Source organism: Cricetulus griseus (assembly GCF_003668045.3).
Source record: "Cricetulus griseus strain 17A/GY chromosome 1 unlocalized genomic scaffold, alternate assembly CriGri-PICRH-1.0 chr1_1, whole genome shotgun sequence".
Taxonomy (NCBI): domain Eukaryota; kingdom Metazoa; phylum Chordata; class Mammalia; order Rodentia; family Cricetidae; genus Cricetulus; species Cricetulus griseus.
This window is the reverse complement of record NW_023276807.1, coordinates 98575326-98586976: the sequence shown is the minus strand read 5'-3', so window position 1 is coordinate 98586976 and position 11651 is coordinate 98575326. Positions and strand designations below refer to the sequence as shown.

Here is an 11651-nt window from a genome sequence, read left to right as displayed (position 1 = left end):
CTGCCTCAAGAAAGGGGGAGGGGAAATAACGACACTTTAAAAATTGTTTCCTGTGAGGTAATTGAACCCATACATGACTTAGTGCATGTTAGGCAAGGCAAGCATTTTATCACCAAATCATTCATATCACAGCTCTGTTTAGAATATATATATATATATATATATATATATATATATATATATGATTTTTTTTGAGACAGGATTTCTCTGTAGCTTTGGAGCCTGTCCTGCAACTGGCTGGCTTCAAAAATGGAAATCTGCCTGTCTCTGCTGCCCAAGTGCTGGAAGTAAGGGCATGCACCACCACCATTGGCTGTTAGGAATAAAATTAACAAAGGAGGTAAAAGACTTGCAAAATAAAAACAACAAAACATTTCTGAAAAAAATTAAATAAGTCCTAACTGAAGGGAGATGAAAAATAGCCTGGCTTCATGGACAGGAAAATTTAATAATGCTAAGATGTCAGTGCTACAAAGAGTCATCTACAGAGTCACCGCAGTCCCCATGAAGCTCTAACTATCTTTATGAGTAGTGAAAAGTCCAGTCCTCAAACTCATGTGAATTGCAAGAGGCCCTGGATAACACAAAGAGTTCCAAGTTCACTCAGTGAGGGAAAGAACCAGTTTCTCAACAAATTGCACAGAGATAGCTGGAGATCCGTAAGCAAAAGAATGAAGCTGGACCCTTGCTACATACCTTACAGAAAAATTAACTTCAAATGGATATAAGCTGGTTGTAGAGGTGAGTGCCTGTAGTCTCAGCTACCCACAAGGCCAAGGCAGGAGAATAACTTGAGGTCTGGAGTTTGAGGCCAGTCTGGAAAACACTAAAATTTTGTCTCAACAAACAGGCAGACTATCTAAATATGAGCTAAAACCATAAAACTCTTAGAAAAACACCACAAGAATAAATCTTCATGACTTTAGATTTGTCAGTGAATTCTTAGATACTATATGAACAGCATAAAAAAATTTACTTTTTTTTCCTGCTGCCCTATACTGCTGAAGTTGTCAGCCCCAGCTGACAGACATGTGATACATGGCCTCTTGCCTGCTGGCTGCCCTTGGGGCAACTTCTCTCCTGGGGCCAAAGACATTAAGTAGATCCAGACAGTTTAGGGATTAAGGCAGATAATGACCAGCAGCAAGGTCATTAGTGAACTGAGTGGAAAAAACATTGAAGAAGTCATCACCAAGGTGTTGTTGGCAAACTTGCCAGTGTGCCTGCTGGTGGGGCTGTGGCTATTTCTGCTGCCCCTGACTCTGCAGCTCCTGAGGTTCTTTCCCACTCCCTACTCCTCACCCTCACCCCTGCACCTACAGCAAGGAAGAAAGACCAAAAGGAGGAGTCTGAGGAGTCAGATGGTTGATTTGACTTTTTGTTGTTGTTTCTTGGATTTGGCTTTAAAAAATAATTTATTTAAATTTATTTTATGTGCATTGGTGTGAAGGTGTCAGATCCACTGGAACTGGAATTATGGAATTGAACCCGGGGTTCTTTGGAAGAGCCGCCAGTGAGTGCTCTTAACTGCTGAACTGTCTCTCCAGCCCCAGACTTTGGCTTTTTTTTTTAATTTATTTATTATGTATATAACATTCTGCTTCCATGCATATCCGCACACCAGAAGAGGGCACCAGATCTCATAACAGATGGTTGTGGTTACTGGGAATTGAACTCAGGACCTCTGGAAGAGCACTCAGTGCTCTTAACCACTGAGCCATCTCTCCAGCCCCAGACTTTGGCTTTTTGATTAAATTTCCATTCTCCTGAAAACAAAGTCTTTTTATGTCAAAAATAAATAAATGAAAATTGAAATTTAGTTCTTTTTGTGGGTAGCCACAAACATGGAGAGAGGAAGTATAAGGAGGTGAGAGCTTCTTACACACTCCCAGCTGTACAAAGTTCTTTACTGTGAATCTTTAGGCCTCTCAGTCAAGAATGGAGTCTTTGGCCAGGCATTGATGATTCAGGCCTTTAATTCCAGCACTTTGGAGGCAGAGGTAGGCAGATAACCTGGGCTACACAGAGAAACCTTGTCTTGAATGCGCCCCCCAAAAAAGAATGGGGTCTTTGGAGAAATGATATATTCTTATGAACAGGTGTTGAAGAACGCTCTTCATAGGTGAAGAACTTGGGTAGAGGAGAAACTCCCTTTGTCCCCATGGCTACCGTACAGTGAGTTTTCAGGATAACCTGCTCAGCTTCTGGAGGCAGAGGAGATTCCCACTGGCTACTGTCAAATAGTTCTGCTCTTCTGTAGTCAAATTCCCACTGCCTAGTGGGTTTCTCAGTGTCAGGAGAGCCATGCTTACCAAGAAGTCCAGAAACAACTTCTAGGTGGGGCTGTGCTAGTTAGGTTACTGTCAACCTGACACAAGCTAGAATCATTCTGGAAGAGGGAACCTCAATTGAGAAAATGCCTCCATCAGTTTGGCCTATAGGGCATTTTCTTATTAATGATTGATGTGGGAAGGCTGGAGCAGGTAGGTGGTCCTGTGTTGTATAAGAAAGCAGGCTGAGGGGCTGGAGAGATGGCTCAGTGGTTAAGAGCACTGACTGCTCTTCCAGAGGTCCTGAGTTCAATTCCCAGCAACCACATGGTGGCTCACAACCATCCGTTATGAGATCTGGTGCCCTCTTCTGGTGTGCAGATATATATGGAAGCAGAATGTTGTATACATAATAAATAAATAAAATGTTTAAAGAAAAAAAGAAAGCATGCTGAGCAAAGAATGGAGAACATGTCAGGGAGAAGGGTTCATCCATGGTCTCTGTTTCAGTTTCTGACTTGAGGGTTCCGGCCTTGAGGTCTTGCTCTGACTTCCCTTCAATAAGCTATAAAATAAACTAAATCCTTTCCTTCCCAGTTGACTTTTGGTTATGGTAGGTTTTTTTGGAGGGGGGGATTTGGTTGGTTGTTTTTTGTTTTTCTGTGTAACTATCCTGGGTGTCCTGGAACTCATTTTGTAGACCAGGCTGGCCTTGAACTCTGCCTCCCATGTGCTGACATTAAAGGACTGTGCCACCACTTCCTCTAGTCATAGTGTTTTATTACAGCTGTGAGAGGTTCAAATCACATGCTCATTGTCTGGTGCCAAGAGTCATGGCTGGGATTGGACCAAATACTTCCGTTGTATGGTGTAAGCAGGATACCCCAAGCTTGCTTCCCAGGTCACTGGGAAATGCTGTCCTGTGCTGCTTTCCCTGGTTTTGCAACAGAAGGCCCAGTTTTATTTTATTTATTGTTGTTGTTTTTCAAGACAGGGTTTCTCTGTGTAGTCCTGGAACTCACTCTGTAGACCAGGTTAGCTTCGAACTCAGTTCCACCTGTCTTTGTCTCCCAAGTGCTGGAATTAAAGGCGTTCGAAACCACTGCTTGGCTAGGTCCAATTTTAAAAGGATTCTCTTGAGTGATCCTCTCTTGCAAACTTCTGGTATCATGGACTGAGGCAATAACACAAAGAAAGCTTTCTTGTGTAGGCCTAGAAAAGCAGGATTCCTTAGTGCCCAAAATCAGCCAGTGTTACAGTGTGGGGTATGAGACCCTTGACGGTAAAGATTTGACACCTCTCTGTGACTCTCTTTTAGATCGAATGAGGAACAAGGACTCCTGAGTACCAAGGCTGCATTTAAGCTACAACAGCAAGCTCTAACCAAGAGCTGAGGAATCTTGGCTTCCTAGCCCCATGTAAGAGCTTATCACTGGTAGGGCCCAGGACTCCAATACCTGAGAAGGAAGACAACTCAGGTGTGCCATTTGCTGCTGTTTCTGCCATGCATCATGGCCTGTCACTGCTGCTAAAGACCAGATCTTGAAGAGCTTACTCATGACTTCTCTTCCAGTAGGGCAAAAGGACTCCTGAACCGTCTCATTCATAGCACTGGTACCATCTGACATACATAGGCAAAGGTAAACTGCCTCAAATCATAAGGTATTTTAAAGTCTGTATTATTGTCCAGCAAAAACTTTGAGCCTATATTCTGTACTCTGTTAAAAAACAGAAATTGGAGTGGAGTTAAAGGCCATGAGCCTGTAATCTTAGTACTTGGTATATGGAGGCAAAGGAACAGGAGTTCAAGGCCAGCCTACATTATGAGTTTGAGGCCAGCATGAGCTACTGTCTCAAACAAAAACAACAAAAGACATGAAAATGAAATGAACCATTCCCCTTTGTGAGACTGGATCCAGCTATGTAGCCCAGACTACCCACAAGACCTCTATGTAGTCCATCTTGAACTCCAATTGGTCATAGCCTTCCCAGTTCTGGGATTATAGGTGTGTACTTTCAAACATGGCTGAACATTTTTACACTAGGAGCTGTAACATGAATTCTAATTGTTCTTAATAAAAACTCAGAGTCAGAAATTGGGGCTGGGGGAAGATCAGAGAAGCAAAGCAGCCAGCCACTAGCTCTTTCTTTTCTTTTAAATTTACTTTATGTGTATTTGTGTGAAGGTGTCAGATCTCCTGGAATTACAGTTGTGAGCTCCTGTGTAGGTGCTGAGAATTGAACCTGGGTCCTCTGGAAGAGCAGCTACTGCTCTTAACAGCTGAGTCATCATCTCTCCAGCCCCCACCAGCCACTAGTTCTTACCTCTACCTCAGACCAAATAGGCGATCCTGACTCCACAAATCCTCAGATTGAAATACTAACTGCCTTAGACTGACCGCTTAGACTGCTAGACTGCCCCAGCTCCTGTCTCCTCCAGCCTTATACTCCTCTCTCCGCCTAGCCATATCCCTTTCTGTCTCCACCTCCTTAGTGCTAGGAGTGCTTTAATCCTATAAAGGTGTGCCACTCCAAGTGCTTCGATCACCTTTGTGTGAGCTCTGTTTCTCTTTTAGACTGGATCAATTTCGTGTAGCTCAGGGTGGCCTTGAACTAACAGAAATCAGTCTTCCTGTCTCACCAATGCTCAGATTAAAGGTGTGCACCACTGCTGCCTGGCCTCTATGGCTAACTAGTGTGACTAGCTTTGCAGTCTGATCTTCAGAAAAGCTTTGTTAGATCATAAACAAAATATTACCACAGGGAGCATTTCTTGGCCAGTGGAGTGTGACAGGTTAATTAGTGGCATTCTGCCTGTTTATAGCAGGCTCTGGAGCCAGGCCATCCAGGGGCATCCCAGCAGAGCTTCCTGTCAGAATGCAGGTAGAAACACCCAAGTGTAACTTGTTATACAATAGGACTAACTACTCTTCACAAAGACTGCTGCAAAACAAGTGTTCAAAAATGTAGATCTTGTTAGTCAAATTATTTTGTGCAGTGGTAAATTTCACCAACCCAACTATTATTTAGTGCAGCTTGTTTCAGATACAAAGCCGGCGGGTCTTTAAGTCGCCACGCTCATGCTTCCGCTCGCCAAACGCCGCAATTACAGGAGTGCACCACACGCCATGAATTTACTGGAGTCTTAGCCAGGCTTTGGAAGCTTCTCATGTTTAACTACTAATGACAGTGGAAGCGCGGTGAGCAACAGGCCGACTTCGGCCAGTGGCCAAGTTCCGCATTGGCGCGAAGCCGGAGTGACTGAAACGTGACGTCATGACACGCCTACAGGCCTTCGTGCAGGCCGCTCCTCTGGGGCCGGGCTACGCGCTGACGCCACACGCCGGGGCGGGGCCGAGAGTTTGGAGCCCGGAGTGGGGTGTCGGCGCCTCACTCGGGTGGAGCAGAACGGGAGACAGGTAACCTTGCGCGGCGGACGGGCTCAGTCCAGTGCTGGGAGGTTCGGCGCTTGACACCCGAGGCTTGCGGCCGAGGGTGAGGCCTACACGCCCTTGCAGCCGGGGCACCTGAGTGACGGGTGTGGAGCCGGACCTAGCCGGGCTGACGGAGGGCGGCGATGGTGGGCGGAGGACGAGGCCTGATGGACAGGCGTCGTAGCCAATGGGGTGGCAGGGTCCGCCTGGCAGGCGGGGATTGGCGAACACGGACGGGCGCCGGGGGTCGCCGGGGCGAGCGCTATTGGCTCTGGCGGCGGAGCTTCGGAGGCGGCGGGCTAGGGTGTCGGTGGCTCGGCGGCCCGGGAGAACCCCAAGGTCGCGGCGCGTCACGTGGTCCGGTCGCTTCCTCCGGCCCGCGCGCGTTCTTTTGTCCTGCGTGCTCTGACCCCAGCAGGCCGCCGTCCTTGTGGTCGCCGCGCCCGGTCACGGCGCTGACCTTGGTGCCTGCGGCAGCCCCACCTGCCGGTATGAGGTAGAACAGGCAACGGGCCAAGGTGACACTGGTTTCCCTAGAAACACCATCCACGCACCGCTTTCCTCGCGAGAGTGTGTGACAGATGTGACTTAATCCGCTGAGTGACTGGGAAGCCCGCTACGTGCTCTCTCGCCTGAGTTAGCAGATCATGTTCCTTTTACCCACCGAGCAGTGTGCCTGTCGCTGAAATGACAAGTTCGGAAAGAGTACTCACGTGGCAGACGCCAGTGTTAAGACAGGAGCCCCGCGGGTAGGGCACAGGAATATCTACAGGGTGAGGTGTGGAGAAGGGGAGTTAAAGGTAATGAGAAGGGAAGGGCTAGGTGTTGTGCGCATGCGTAACCCAACTTCCTGATTCGCTCTGCAGGATCAGAAAATGGCGCCGTTGTCATTGGAGGGTGGAGTTTTAGACCCTTGACGTCAAAAGGTCACTCAAGGAGCACCTCTGCAGGCCCAAGTCAGTGGTGTCACCAGTTTCAATTGAGGCCTCGTGGTACATGAGAACAATTTAGATAGGATGATCCTAAGTCGGAGGTGTTATCTATATATAGCGAAGCCAGTTGGAATGTGCAATTCAGCTTCTTCACCTCTAAGCAGAATCAAGTAACTAAAAACAAAAGTAAGCTTTTTTTTTTTTTCAGATTTTCTGTGGATTTCATTACTCTTACAGGCCCGAATCGTGTCTGTGCATCCCATGCTATGGCACTGAGCAGAGGACACTGTTGGCGTTTGCTAGTTTGCCTGGTCTTGTAGTCCTGCCCTTGAGGTGGCATTAGAATGAGTGACACTGTAATTGACTTTTCTCTTTTTCTAGTCTTTGTCACTTTGCATCCCATATTATGCAGTTTTCTTTTTTATTTAAAAAGTTAACATTTATTTATTCGTATGTAGGGGAACAACATGCTCCTGTGACAGCGCTTGAGTAGGTGTCATATGACAACTTGTGAGACTTGGTTTTCTCCTTTCACCATGTGTGTCCTGGGGATTGAATTTAGGTGGCCAGGTTTGGTGGCACTGTTCAATCTTGGAGGCCCCCCCCCATACGTACACATTTAGGTTTGCTTATCTTTTTGATAGATTGACCTTTTCATTATTTTTCTGTCCCTCTCAGTCTCTGGTAATTGCCTTTTCTTTGCTGTCTGCTTTATTAAATAATAATAGGGCCATTCTTAGAAATATGTGGATTTTTCAAGACAGAGTTTCTCTGTAGCCCTGGCTGTCCGGGAACTCTATCTGTAGACCAGGCTGTCCTTAAACTCACAGAGATCCGCCTGCCTCAGCCTCCCAAGTATTGGGATTAAAGGCGTGGGTCATCTCTACCTGGCATGAAATAATGTGTTTTCAACTTTAGGTTCTGTGTTACTATCTTTGAAGTGATATTGTCGACAAGTATATACTTGATTTTGTTTTATCCACTGCCTGTTGGTCTTCTGATATGTTAGGATTTATAGTGGTATGCTAAAATTTAAGGCTTTCATTTAGCTATTCTAGTTTCATTTCTCTGCTTTCTTTGTACTGACTCTTCTGGGTTACTTTCAGTATACATACAACCAAGGCTCACCTTGAACTCATGATTATCCTCTTGCCTCAGCCTTCTAAATGGTGTTTTCTCTGGTGTTTGACTGCAGTAGGAAAATTGTTTAAATTTTTCATCTTGCTGCTCCTGTCACTATCCTTTGGCTTAAGAGCATAGGCTTTGTGCCTTCTCTTGTCTACATCTGTTGGCATTTCTTTCTTTTTTTTACTTTCCTTTTTTGTTTGTTTGTTTGTTTTGAGACAGGGTTTCTCTGTGTAATAGCTCTGGCTGTCCTGGAACTGGCTCTTATAGACCAGCCTGGCCTCACACTCAGAGAGATCTGCCTGCCTCTGCTTCCCAAGCCCTGGGATTAAAGGCGTGTGCCACCACTGCCCAGCTACTTGTTGGCATTTCTTAGATCTTCTCTATTACTTATTCTGGAACATGTGCCACAAGGGTGGTACTCTTTCAGTGCTCTATCTGAGTCTCTTCAGGTGCCAAGATTCAAGGTTCAAGTTAGTTTGCTTTTTCTGTCAACCTTTTTGAGACTTTTGTTTTATATTTAACATTTATGTTTGTGGCTGAGTTTAGCAGGAAACAAATTCTTTATGTGCTTTAATAAAATGTTGACAGATTATCATGCTTTCTATAAAGATTTCATAATTTTCACTCTTTAAGAACATATTATTTTCAGCTGGGCAGTTGTGGTGCATGCCTTTGATCCCAGCACTCGGGAGGCAGAGGCAGGCGGATAGATCTCTATGAGTTCAAGACCAGCCTGGTCTACAAGAGCTAGTTCCAGGACAGCCTCCAAAGCCCAGAGAAACCCTGTCTCAAAAAAACAAAAACAAGAATAAACATTGTTTTCTTTGAGATAGGGCCTAATTAATCCAGGCTGGCCTGGAACTCGAGGTGCACTTCCCTTCACCTCCAAAGTACTGGGGTTACAGGTGTGTATCATAATGCAACACCTCTTAAAGTGCTTCTGTACTTCTGCCCTCACCAGTCTGCCTGCTTAGACCCTTGCAGTATTGGGCACCTCTGATGTTGCAGAACCACAGATAGAGAAAGAGCACAGCAGTCTTCACACTCCGGTACATAGATTAGCTCAGTGGTCTGACTTTGGAAGTGCTCCTAGATGTAGGCCCGCTTGTGGCTAGATGGGCTAAGTAAGTCTTGTGTTAAATAATGGAGATACTCTACTAATGTTTCACAAGTTAGAGTAATTGCCATACCAACGTGGCTGATGTTTACTTATCTTGGGACCTTGACTTTCTCAGACATCTCTGTTGGCTTCTTATGAGTTATAATTGTAAGTTGACCTCCTTGTAAATTACAATTCTTTAGTCACAGAAGTACTTGAAGTTTACAAAGTGCTTTAATGTTTGTATTATAATTACAAAAAGAAAGAAGAGAGACAAGAATAATTACTGTCTCTACTCTTTGGTTCAAAGATAATGAGCAGGTCAGGTCTAGTATGTAATGCTTACATAGCAAGTTGGTATCATTGATACCTATACCACTATCAGTAAAGTGCTTACTGTGCAGGCATGAGGACCTGGGTGTGGCAGTACATGCTTGTAATCCTAGGTCTGGGGAGGCAGAAATGGATAGATCCCTGGGGCTTCCTGGCCAGTAAGCCTAGCTTATTTGACAAGTTTTAGGTGAGTGAGCTATCTTGTATCCAAAAAGGAAAGCAGCACTTGAGGAATGACACCAGAGATTGACCTTGGGCCTTGGCATATATACACATAGTTATAATTAATATATTACACTTAATACATAAGTATATATACCATTACATATACTATATATCTGTATATATACCTAATATTTAAATGTTCCTGCCTCAGCCTCCAGAGTGTTAGGAATACAGGTATGCATCATTATGTAGCATCTCTTTTTTTAAATTATTCATTTTATATGTGTTTTATGTACATTGGTGTTTTGCCTGCAGGTATGACTGTGTAAGGATGTAGGATCCCCTGGAACAGGAGTTACAGATAGTTGTGAACTGCCATTGTAGGTTCTGGGGATTGAACCCGGGTCCTCTGGAGGAGCAGCCAGTGCTCTTAACTGCTGAGCCATCTCTCCAGCCCCTATGCAACACCTCTTAAAAGTGCCTCTTTACTTCCATCTTTACCAGTCTGCCTGCTTATTGACACCTGCTTAAATATTAGATGTATGTGATTATGTAATATTTATGTAATATTTATTACATTATGTAATAATTATGTAGTCACATACATCTAATATTTAAGTGTATCTTTCCTAAGGTTATGAATTTAACATTTAAAAATACTTTTTTCTTGGTTCCATCCTTTACATTCTTTTTTATTTATTTTTTTATTTTAGGTTGCTGATTACTAATCCAAGGCCTTGACCATGCTAGACAAGCACTGTACCTTTGAGCTTAGGCCACTGTTTCTTTTTGCATCTTGTTTTTTCCAAATACATAGGAGTCTTTTCTCTATTTAAAATTTTTCTGTGTATGTTTATGCCATGTATATGCCTGGCACCTGTGGAGGCCAGAAGAGGATGTCAGATTCTCTGCATCTGGAGTTATAGGTGGCTGTAAGCCTCCCTGTGGGTATTGGAAATCAAACCTGGGGCCTCTGAAGGAGCAGTAAAAACTTTCTTAATCACTCTCTTAATCATTGGGCCAGCTTTCTGGCTCTAGTTTTAGCTTTATGGTTAAAACTTTGTATAGTGTGTAAAGGGTTCACCTCTATTTTGAGACAGAGTCTCATTATGTATCCCTGTATCCTTGTAGACCAAAATGGTCTGGAACTCAGTGAGTTCTACCTACTTCTGCCTCCTGAGTACTGAGAATAAAGGCATATACTACCACTCTTCACTGATGTGTTCTTTTATTTTTATTTTGTAGACTTTTAAAAAATTTTATATTTGTGTATGTTTTCTCTGCACATATATGTGTTCTATGTGCATATCTAGTACCATGGAGGTCAGAAGAGGGCATAAGATTTCCTGGAGCTGGAGTTACAGATTGTTGTGTACTGTCATATCAATACTGAGAATCAAACCTGGGTCCTCTACAAGAACTCCAAGTGAATTGCCAAGCCATCTCTCCAGCCCTAATGTGTTGTTCTTAATGTTCTGTTTTTTGGGGTTTTTCAACACAGGGTTTACCTGTGTGGCTTTGGAGGCTGTCCTGGGACTAGCTCTTGTAGACCAGGCTGGTCTCGAACTCACAAACATCCCCTGCCTCTGCTTCCCAAGTGCTGAGACTAAAGGCATGCACCATCACTGCCCAGCTGTTCTTCATGTATTAGGCAGAGCCCCTGGAATTGTGTCTTAATACCTGCCAACAGTTTTCTTAACACATAAGTTAGAAAGCTGAAGGACAGGCTGTACTAAGCTAATTGAATGTAAATCTTAGTATGAATAACAAGCAGGTATCCTAGTCATTCCTAGGTAGAGTCAGAACCTGTTATGCCATCTGCTAAAGAGCAACTTTTTTGAGGGGGGGTAGTTTTTCAAGACAGGGTTTCTCTGTGTTATAGTGCTGGCTGTCCTGGAACTTCCTTTGTAGACCATGCTGGGCTCTGCCTCCTGAGTGTTGGGATTAAAGGCATGTACCACCACTACCTGGTGAAACTTTTGGTTTTTGTTTTTTTTTTTTTTTGGTTGTTCGTTTCAGGATTTCTCTGTATTGCTTTGGAGCCTGTCCTGGAACTTGCTCCGTAGACCAGGCTGGTCTCCAACTCAGAGATCCGCCTCCTGCCTCTGCCTCCCTAGTGCTGGGATCAAAGGCATGTGCCACTAAGGCCCGGCTGAAACTTTTGTTTTTTAAATAGTTTATTTTATGTGCATTGGTGTTTTGCCTGTATGTATGTCTATAAGAGTGTCAGATTCCCTGAAACTGGAGTTGTGAGCTGCCATGTGGGTTCTGGGACTTGAACCCAGGTCCT

The 11651-nt window shown here is 44.4% G+C and overlaps 1 protein-coding gene across 4 annotated transcripts in view; it reads left to right on the top strand.

Annotated features, from left to right (window-relative positions):
- Positions 1–5566: 5566 nt before the first annotated feature.
- The window catches only part of Ogdh (oxoglutarate dehydrogenase), a 68723-nt gene continuing 62638 nt past the window's right edge, over positions 5567–11651 (top strand). For 2 of the 4 annotated variants that reach the window (XM_027388170.2, XM_027388173.2), the window contains exon 1: positions 5567–5689. The gene's annotated coding sequence lies outside the window, so the exon portion shown is untranslated. Of the gene's footprint in view, positions 5690–6363; positions 6505–6632; positions 6823–11651 lie in introns of those variants that run through there. The other 2 variants (XM_027388171.2, XM_027388172.2) reach the window with 2 other exon arrangements.